The sequence below is a fragment of the Nannospalax galili genome, unplaced genomic scaffold (assembly GCF_000622305.1).
Source record: "Nannospalax galili isolate Female #2095 unplaced genomic scaffold, S.galili_v1.0 scaffold654, whole genome shotgun sequence".
Taxonomy (NCBI): Eukaryota; Metazoa; Chordata; class Mammalia; order Rodentia; family Spalacidae; genus Nannospalax; species Nannospalax galili.
In genome coordinates, this window is record NW_008335971.1 from 1,899,610 (window position 1) to 1,909,243 (window position 9,634).

Below are 9,634 nucleotides of genomic sequence, written 5' to 3' on the forward strand. Positions count from 1 at the left end.
AGATTAAAAAATTCAGAGTGAGGCTATAGAAGGAAAGGGAGAGGAGTTGTTGAAAATGATGTAAATACAATACCCATGTATGTACGAAGCTCTTAAAAAGGTTAAAAATGTATATGAGTGCCTGTTTCTGGAAAACAACCTTAAACATGCACTATACAAATCCATTTTCCAGTCCACAATACATTCACTCATTTGATTCAACAGTCAGAATCTACTTTAAGAGAACATTGTTTCATATCATCTCTTATACAAACAATTCACAGATACAATTTTGGGGTTAAATGAAGCTCAGGACTTTCCCTTTACATGTAACTGAGTATCAAAAAGGTTTGAAGTTTATTTAATGTTTACCTGATAGACGCTCCTGTGATAAAGCAAATAGAATTCAACCCAAAAGCAAAATATACTAGCTGATTAGTTTAGGAGTTACAAACTATTGGCATATCTTCTCATGTATTGAATAAAGAAAGAGTAAAATCTTTTATTTCAATGTCGAATCATGAGAAAAAGACATTGCCGGTTTCCATAGCAACCAAGTCCTGAGTATTTTTCATTCATCTCTTTTCTACTGGAATTGGCTTCATTATGGTGGAAAGAAATTGAGAGTGACATCAATGAAAACTCTAATATTTATAGATTCATTTGCATTTTTATGTCCAGAGTGACGAAATAAAGATGCTGAAATCTAGCATTGACTTGAACAAGAAAACTTAATTTAAATGTGAGAAGAAACAAGCCTTCTCTTGAATTTTACTTATGTATTCAGCATCTATTATTTGAGCATCTGAGAAAGATGTTTTTTTTCATAGACTTTGACAGGCTCAGCTCTTTGGAGAGTTTATTTTATCTCCTCTAGTCAGAAGCTGATTTCAGTGGCACTTTTGGCTCAAACTTAAAAGTCAAAATACAAAAGAACTAGCACATTTATTCCTGTCTGGCAAAGATGAGATTTATTCTGTGTGCTGCAAAAACACCTGACAAGCTATCTACTTGGTACTGAACTTTCAAAATACTTTCAGATTATATTTGCTAGTGGGAAAATATGTTAACATAATTGACTTCTGCTATGTTTTCTATGATTTTACACTAACGATATATAAATAACTACTGCAATTGTTTAACATAACTTGAAAGCACTGCCATTTTGACTAACTTACTCATTGATTTGTTGGTTAAAATTTCCATAGACATCATTTTATTTTGGAAATATAGTTTTCACCTTTCTAATGGCAATGGATCAATCACAAATTTGAAGTGTATAATTTTGACAAGCTTAATTTTTACATCACATATTCTGCACACATTGTATTTTACTTACATAGTTTCACAAGTTTTTCCATATGTTTGTATTATTATTTAAATTACTTTAAACTGTTATTATTGATCTGTTCTCTAAAATCCTAAGAAAATGCTAGTTAATGTTAATATCAAATTTCCTATGTTCACTGTGTTTTAGATAGTAATTGTTCCCCCCAAATGACCAAGTGTTGAAGGCTCAGTTCCCAAAGCAGAGGAAACAGAGGATCAATAAATGTTTTATTAATGGAAGGATCAATAATAAGTTAATAAATTTTACCATATCCAGTTCACTATATTACTAAATAACAATGATCATTTTGATATTATTGCATTTAGACACAGTGTATTAATATTGTTGCTTGTGCACAGGCACAAGAAAAGAGCATATCTGATTAGCAATATAATTCAATAAGTTTATTGATTGTTATTGTTTATTTGAAAGCTAGAAAATTTGGGTAGATTTTAAAATAGACGATAGGGATAAGCACTTATCACAGAGCATAGGTACATGGTTTGCATGATGTTTGGAGAGTAATAATCTATGTTAAAGCACTAATTATATGACAAATGTTTCTCTATCTTCTTGCTCATATCAGTAAACAAATAATCCCATATTCTGTTACAAATATGAGTTGTAGAATGATACAAAAGAAGACCTAGGATGCAATATTATTTTAAAGAAGCATTGAAAATAAATAATGAAATTTTATTTGAGAAGAGATATCAGGAGGCAAATTGAAATGGATATATATACAAAGAAAAATTTTCAAAGAAAATAGAAAATTTCTCAGTGATAAATTCTGCCTGAAAATTTGGGAAGTGGCAAAAGCAGACATAAAGACATGTAATTTATACAGAGTGAACCATGGGGAAAATATTAGAATATTAATTCACATAATTGGCATAGAATATAGTCAGTCAAAGTCTAGAATGTTATGGCCCTCTGCTTGAATATGTGATCATTTGGCTTTCTGCTCCAGGCACCTCAGCTGCCGTACCTCCCCTGCCATTATAGGCTTTAATCCTTCTGGAATTGCTCAGCATGATATAGCTACAACCAAAACCTTCTTTATGCACTCTTTCTTCAAATCTTCAGTTTTTTCTCTCCAAACCAGCAGTTTCAGTAAGTGTACCTATTCCATTCTTCAATCGTTGTGCTCCTGTGAACATTTCCTGCTATGTCACCTGTACGACCCCAATAACATTTTCCAGTGATTATAGTGTCATACAAAACAGGGTGATTAATGGAGCAATGATGATCAAAGAAATTATATTGGGACATCACTTGTAATCACTAATCTATTCATAATTTTGGTGGTGATAATCGGGTATTTATCAAGAGTGTTTGTGTGGATGCTAACAATTCTGATCCTACTGTGTTCACTTGGTGGAATGGGTAAACTAAGGTGACTTTATGCAAAACAAAGAAGGTCATCCAAAGAAATAGTAATCCTTAATCAGCTAAAGACAGTTGAAGACAATCTGCATGCCCTCCTCATCTATGCCATTTCAAGGACAGTGTTCCCTTTTATTTTGCTCCTGATAATGTTGGTTATGCACAGGTATGTTGCTCTCATGATGGCCTTGCTCCGCTTGTATGGCAAGATCTTCATATACCTGTCAATGCTGGTCTTCAAGCCCTTCTGTAATTTCTTTGCTGTTCTCTAGTTTTGGATGTACTGAATCATGACAGTTCTTTTTCTTAGCGCTACTGATAGTGATGTTCAGAATGACCACGGCATTGTGGGGTCCATTTCTGGGTCTTTGTAGTACATATGGTGGTATCTTGTGCTCCACCTGATTCAGAACAGTTAATTTATTCTGGACTGTCAGCAGATGACTGTCGCAGGAGCTGTGATAACATACTACTTTTTTAGGAATAAAAGAAATTTGCCTTTCACAGTTTTTCTGGCATCAGTGAACTGCCTTATTTGCTACCACCTAGGTACTGTGGCAAAAGGATCCTTCATTGTCACATTAATCGAGAGTCCATGAGCCACCTTAATGTACATTCATAGTCACCTCAAAGGAAAGGAAAATGCTTACACTCGATGTGTGCTGAAATCTTACATCTGTTGCGTTTGGTGTCCTGAAAAGTATCTAAATTATTTTAATCAGGCTGCATACAGAGCCACAACTGTCAATAGCGCCAACTTCTGTGCCTCAGCAAAGGAGGCCTTTGCCATTCTGGTAGAGAATGTTTTGTGAGTGAGTGCCATCAACACAGTGAGAGATTTGATGTTATTGCTAGGCTAGATGTGATAGTCTGCAGCAAAGGTTCCTTTGTGATTATGTTGCTTGGCTACCAGCAGGATTATGCAGTATGGATGCTGGCTCTGATCCTTGTCTGCCCCTTTGCTTTCCTAGTGGCTCATTGTTTCATGGACTTTTACAAAATGGTAGTAGATGCATTATTCTTGTGCTTTACCATTGATACAAAATACTGTATCTGGAGCCCTGGCAGAGAAGTCTATATGAATAAAGTGTTGAATGAATTTGTGGAAAACAGTAGGAAAGCAATGAAAGAAACTGATAAGGAAGGCACTGTCAATGCCAGAAAACTAAAGCCAGTGGCTTCCAGTGCAAGTTCTGCTTGAACCTAGCTGAGGATTCTGGAACCCACTGACATTCCAAAATTATATACACATATAACTATGCATCTGTGTATATGGTCATGTGTATATATGCATATATGTGTGTATATGTGTGTGCATTTGTGTATGTATGTGTGCATAGACACATAAACAGCCAAAATTAAAGGATTTTGTCAAACAAAATAATTTTGTTGATTTTATTTTTGTCAAACATGTACTCCATTCACAGGTAGCTTTTACAAGGCAACTTCCATCACTTAATGTTTTTAATTTTAATTGTCTTTATAGAAACATTACATTCATATCTGATTAACATTTTAGATAACTAGAGGAAATTTTAACTGCATTTACTTAACCTAGGAAAATTGTAGTACAAAATCCTTGTATAAAGATTTTTCAGGGGTGATTGCCTTAATGTGCATTCAAAATCAGAATCCTATTTTACTGATGTGTAAGTCTTGGTGCATCAAGATAGGTATGTGGTTTCAGATAAGTAAGAGGTTCCTTTGATCAGTTTCCCCTAATCAAAGAAGCTATGGTGCTTTACTTTAAGAACTATTTGAGTCTTCCCTTTGGGGGAATTTTCATAGAATCTCATTCATTTGCTAGCTCAAATTCAAAAGTAACTAGCACCAGATTAGTCTGATCAGAGAGACTTAAAGGGAAGATTTTGCTCCTTGCCCTCCAGGTCGACTAAGTTCAAGGGGACTATGGAGCATCACTCAAAATGTCCTGTAATTGTGGTGAGTCATCTGTCCTCCTGTTCAGGGAAGCCATGGAGACCCCCAGAAGGACTTGAACCTGTGTCCAGTCTACAAAGAGGTGGGTCAACACAGAGGAAACATTCCCTCCATTCTTCCAAGTGAAGACAGCCACAATCAAGCAGGACCTTTGACTTATCTTCACATAGATGGAACTGGTGAAAAAAGGAGCCAGGGGCTCCTCCCAAGCCTATGTGACCCCTGTGGAACAGACATTTAAACAACCTGAAGAGTAAATATAAATTGACTTATTTGGGCCAACTCTATGGTCTTCAATATCCAAAAGGCAAGTATAACCAAAGATTAATGTGAGAGTTCAAGGAATTGCACTTCCCAGACATTAGACCTAAGTCCATATAAAATGTGATTTAGACAATAATTTCTCATTGATGATTTTGTTTCTAAGCAGAACGTGCTGCTCAGATGTAAGACTTCAAATCTTGGTCTGCAGTACTGTAGTTCCCACCTGTAGCAAAGGGAGATAATCCAATATTGTTGTAAAATGATGGCTAAATTTATTTCTCCTCCTATATAAAAGCCTTTGAGAGGGAACTGACATGGATTCTAGCCACTATCAAAGCTATCAAAGTGCCTGAAAACAAATCCTAAGTCCATCACTTTCAAGTGCAACCTTGGCAGACAAAAGAAAAATGAGGAGGAACCCAATAGAGAGATGCTTTTGGAAGTTTTCATCAAGAAATCATAATGGAATCTTATATGAATATTTGGAATTTTCCCTGTTGAGACTTTTTTCTGGTTCCCTGTCTAGAACTTGTAATGCTAGCTACTCTTGCCTTTAGTTCTCCTTCACATTCCCTATTCACCAGTCAAGGACCTTCTTCTCCCCCTACAGATAAAAGGTATGCAATTTGGGAGTCTTTTAGATAGACCCACTGAAGGGGTACTCCATTTGCCACACCCTGCATCCTTGCTCATCATGGAAGAAGACAGAGCAGTCTGCATCCAGAATCCTATAGGTAATTTGGGTAGCCTCTTCAGAGGATAGTGTGACAAGAATAGGAAGTATTAGTTGGTTAGGTAGTTAGGGTAAAAAGACTCCAAATATAATTTTGCATCTCTGTTCGTTAAGAATATGGGTCTATAGTTTTCTTATTTGGTTGTATCTTTAGCTGGCTTTGTTATTAGAGTGACACTGGCTTCATAGAAGAAATTTGTAAGTTCTCCCCCCATTTCTATCTTTTTGAATAAATTAAGTAATATTGGATATAGATCTTCTATAAGTGTCTGATAGAATTCTGCTGTAAATCCATCTGGTCCTGGGCTTTTTTTTGTCGGGAGGTTTTGTATTACTGTTTCAATTTCTTTTTGTGTTATGGGTCTGTTTAAGCTGTTGATCTCTTCTTGGTTTAGTTTTGGTGGTTCGTGGTTCCCATGCCTTTACATATCCATTCATTTCTTTTAGGTTTTCAAATTTAGTAGCATATAGGTTTTTAAAGTATTCCCTTATAATATTCTGTATCTTTCTGGTGTCTGTTGTGATGTTTCCCCTAACATCTCTGATTTTGTTGAGTTGTAGGTGCCCTTTCTTTTGGTTAACTGGCCTAGCGGTCTGTCAATCTTGTTTATCTTTTCAAAGAACCACATCATGGGTTTGTTGATTCTTTGTATTGTTTTCTTTGTTTTGAGTTCATTAATTTCTGCCCTGATTCTGTTATTTCTTCCCTGCTGGGTTTGGGTTTCATTTGTTGTTGCTTTTCAAGTGTGTTGAGTTGCAATGTTAAGTCATTAATTTGTGTTCTTTCCGATTTTTTGATGTAGGTACTTAGAGCTATGAACATCCCTCTAAGGACAGCTATGGGCGTATCCCAGAGGTTTTGTTGTGTTATACTGTCCTTTTCATTTAATTCCAGGAATACTTTTATTTCTTTCTTAATTTCTCTTTTGACCCATTCATCATTCAGGAGTGTATGGTTTAATCTCCATGTGATCATGTGGTGATTAGGGCTTCTTCCAGTGTTGATTGTAAGCTTTATTGCATTGTGGTCTGATAGAACACATGGAATTATTTCAATCTTTTTGTATTTGCTGAGCTTTGTTTTGTGCCCCAGTATATGGTCGATTTTGGAGAAAGTTCCATGGGGTGCTGAGTAGAAAGTATGTCCTTTGGTGTTTGGGTGGAATACTCGGTAAATATCTGTTAAGTCCATTTGATATATGGTTTTGTTTAATTCAGATGATTCTCTGTTAAGTCTCTGGCCTGTTGACCTATCTAATGGAGATAGTGGGGTATTGAAGTCCCCTACTATTAATGAGTTGGGGTTAATGTAGCAATTCTAATCTCTGACAAAATAGACTTTAAACTAAAACTATTCAGAAGAGATAAAGAGGGCCACTTCGTTCTGATCAAAGGAACAATAAATAAAGAAAATATTCAATTATAAACACATACAACAAACTCTGGTGCACCTGACTTCACAGAAACAACACTACAGGACTTTAAGACCCTGATTAATCCCAACTCCTTAATATTAGGGGACTTCCATACCCCACTGTCTCCTTTAGATAGGTCAACAGGGCAGAGTGTTAACAAAGGCATCTGAATTAAACAATACCATATATCAAATGGACTTAACAGACATCTACAGATGATATGATATTGTATCTAAGAGATGCCAAAAAATCCAACAGAAAACTCCTGGAAATTATTAACACATTCAGTAGTGGCAGGTTACAAAATTAATCTACAAAAGTCCTTAGTCTTTCTATATACCAATAACAAACAATCAGAGAAAGAGCACATGGAAACACTCCCCTTCACAATAGCTGAAAAAAAATCAGGGAATAAACCTGACCAAAGACATTAAACAGCTCTACAAGGAAAAATTTAAGTCTTTAAAGAAAGAGATTGAGGGAAACATCAGAAGATGGAAGGATCTCCCATGGATGGATTGGAAGAATTAATATTGTGAAAATGACCATCCTACCAAAAGTCATATATAGATTCAATGCAAGGCCAATCAAAATCCCCATGACATTTTTCACAAAATTGGAAAAAACCATCCTAAGATTCATATGGAAGCTAAAAAGACCTCAGATAACCAAAGCAACCCTGAGCACTAAGAGCAATGCCGGGATGATTACTATACCAGATTTTAAGCTGTATTACAGAGCTATAGTCATAAAAGCAGCATGTTACTGGCACAAAAAGAGTCCCATGGATCAATGGAACAAAATTGAAGACCCAAATATGAGTAAATGCAATTTCAGCCACCTTGTATTTGACAAAGGGGCCAGGAATATTCACTGGAGGAAAGACAGCATGTTCAGCAAATGATGCTGGCAAAACTGGATCTCTACCTGTAGAAGAATGAAACTAAACCCCTATCATTCACGTTGCACAAAAGTCAATTCCAAACAGATCAAAGATCTGAATGTAAAGCCTAAAACTCTTAGATGAAAACATTGGGAAAAACCTACAAGATATAGGTGTAGGAAAGGATTTTCTAAACTGGACATCAATTGCTCAGGAAACAAGGTCAAAGATTAACAAATGGGTCCTCATTAAACTAAAAACCTTCTGTGCATCAAAGGAGGCAACCAGAGAAGTGAACCATAAACCCACAGAATGGGAGAAAATCTTCACCAGAGACACATCTGATAAAGGCTTAATATCCAGAATATATAACGAACTCAAAAAACAGAGAATCAAGACAAGAAGTAACCCAATTAAAAGATGGGCTAAGGAGCTGAGTTCTCAAAAGAAGAAGTAAAGATGGCTATGAAGCATCTCAAAAGATGTCAACATCACTAATAATTAGGGAAATGCAAATTAAAACCACTTTAAGATTTTGTCTTATCTCAGACAGTCTTCTAAGATCAAGAGAAAAAATGATATGAAATGTTAGAGAGGCAGTGGGGAAAGGGGAAAACTCATCCACTGCTGGTAGGGCTGAAAACTGGTTCAACTGCTATGGAAAGCAGTGTGGAGAACTCTTAAAAAACTACAAATGAACTTACCATTTGACCCAGTTATATCACTCCTTGGCATATACTGAAAGAACTCATCCTATTGCGGAGACACTTGTACATCCATGTTTGTCGCTGCTCTTTTCACAATAGCTAAGAAATGGAAGCAACCGTCTCTCAACTGACAAGTGGTTAACAAAAACGTTGTACATTTGCACAATGGAATTTTACTCAGCAGTAAAGAAAGATAAATGAAGAAATTTGTAGGTAAATGGATGGAATTAGAAACTGTTATACTAATTGAAGTAACACAGACTCAGAAAAAAAAAATTGGCATATGTTCTCCCTCATATCTGGATCCCAGAACCAAACCCTGAGAAGTAAGTATGCATCCAGATATAACTACAGGAGCCAAGAAAATGAAAAGGAAACAGGGAAGTAAAGGAAAAAAAAGAACCTGAAAGGGAAGAACAGTAGGAAACAGGCCTTAATAAGGGAGAGATGGATAAAAATTGGGTTAGTTTAATGGAGGGCAGAGAGAAAGTTATACAAGGAACCTAGGGGATAAAGTGAAAGAAGGAGCTCAAGAGAGGTAGGACCACAGGAGAAGGGAATTATTAAGGGAAAAAGGCGGAATGTGGGGGCACTTTAATTGGGGAAACCATGGTGGAGACAATGTGAGAGATAAATAATGTGTAGCTAGTTTTAAAAAACAGAGGAAACCATAGTACTCCAACAACCTACTGACAAATTATACAAAGCAGATCAAGAAATACATGTCTAGGTAAGGTTTATTTGACAACAAGTGGTCTTTGCCCAGGATTTGTCTACATGACACATAGTAATTAAAATTACCAGGATGTTTAACAGACATACTTTGAGGCCTATAATAATTTGGTCAGAGGGACATAAAGGACACTTTTTGTTCTTTGCCCTCCGAGGTTGACTAGTCCCAGGGGACTAAGAGCATCTCTCAAAATGTCCTATAATTGTGGTGGGTCACCTGTCCTCTTGATCATGAAAGCCTAGGAGACCCCACCAGATGGACTTGAA

The 9,634-nt window shown here is 36.2% G+C and overlaps 1 pseudogene; it reads left to right on the plus strand.

Annotated features, from left to right (window-relative positions):
* The window catches only part of LOC103732249, a 6,488-nt pseudogene extending 2,592 nt beyond the window's left edge, over window positions 1-3,896 (plus strand).
* The last annotated feature ends 5,738 nt before the right edge of the window (window positions 3,897-9,634 follow it).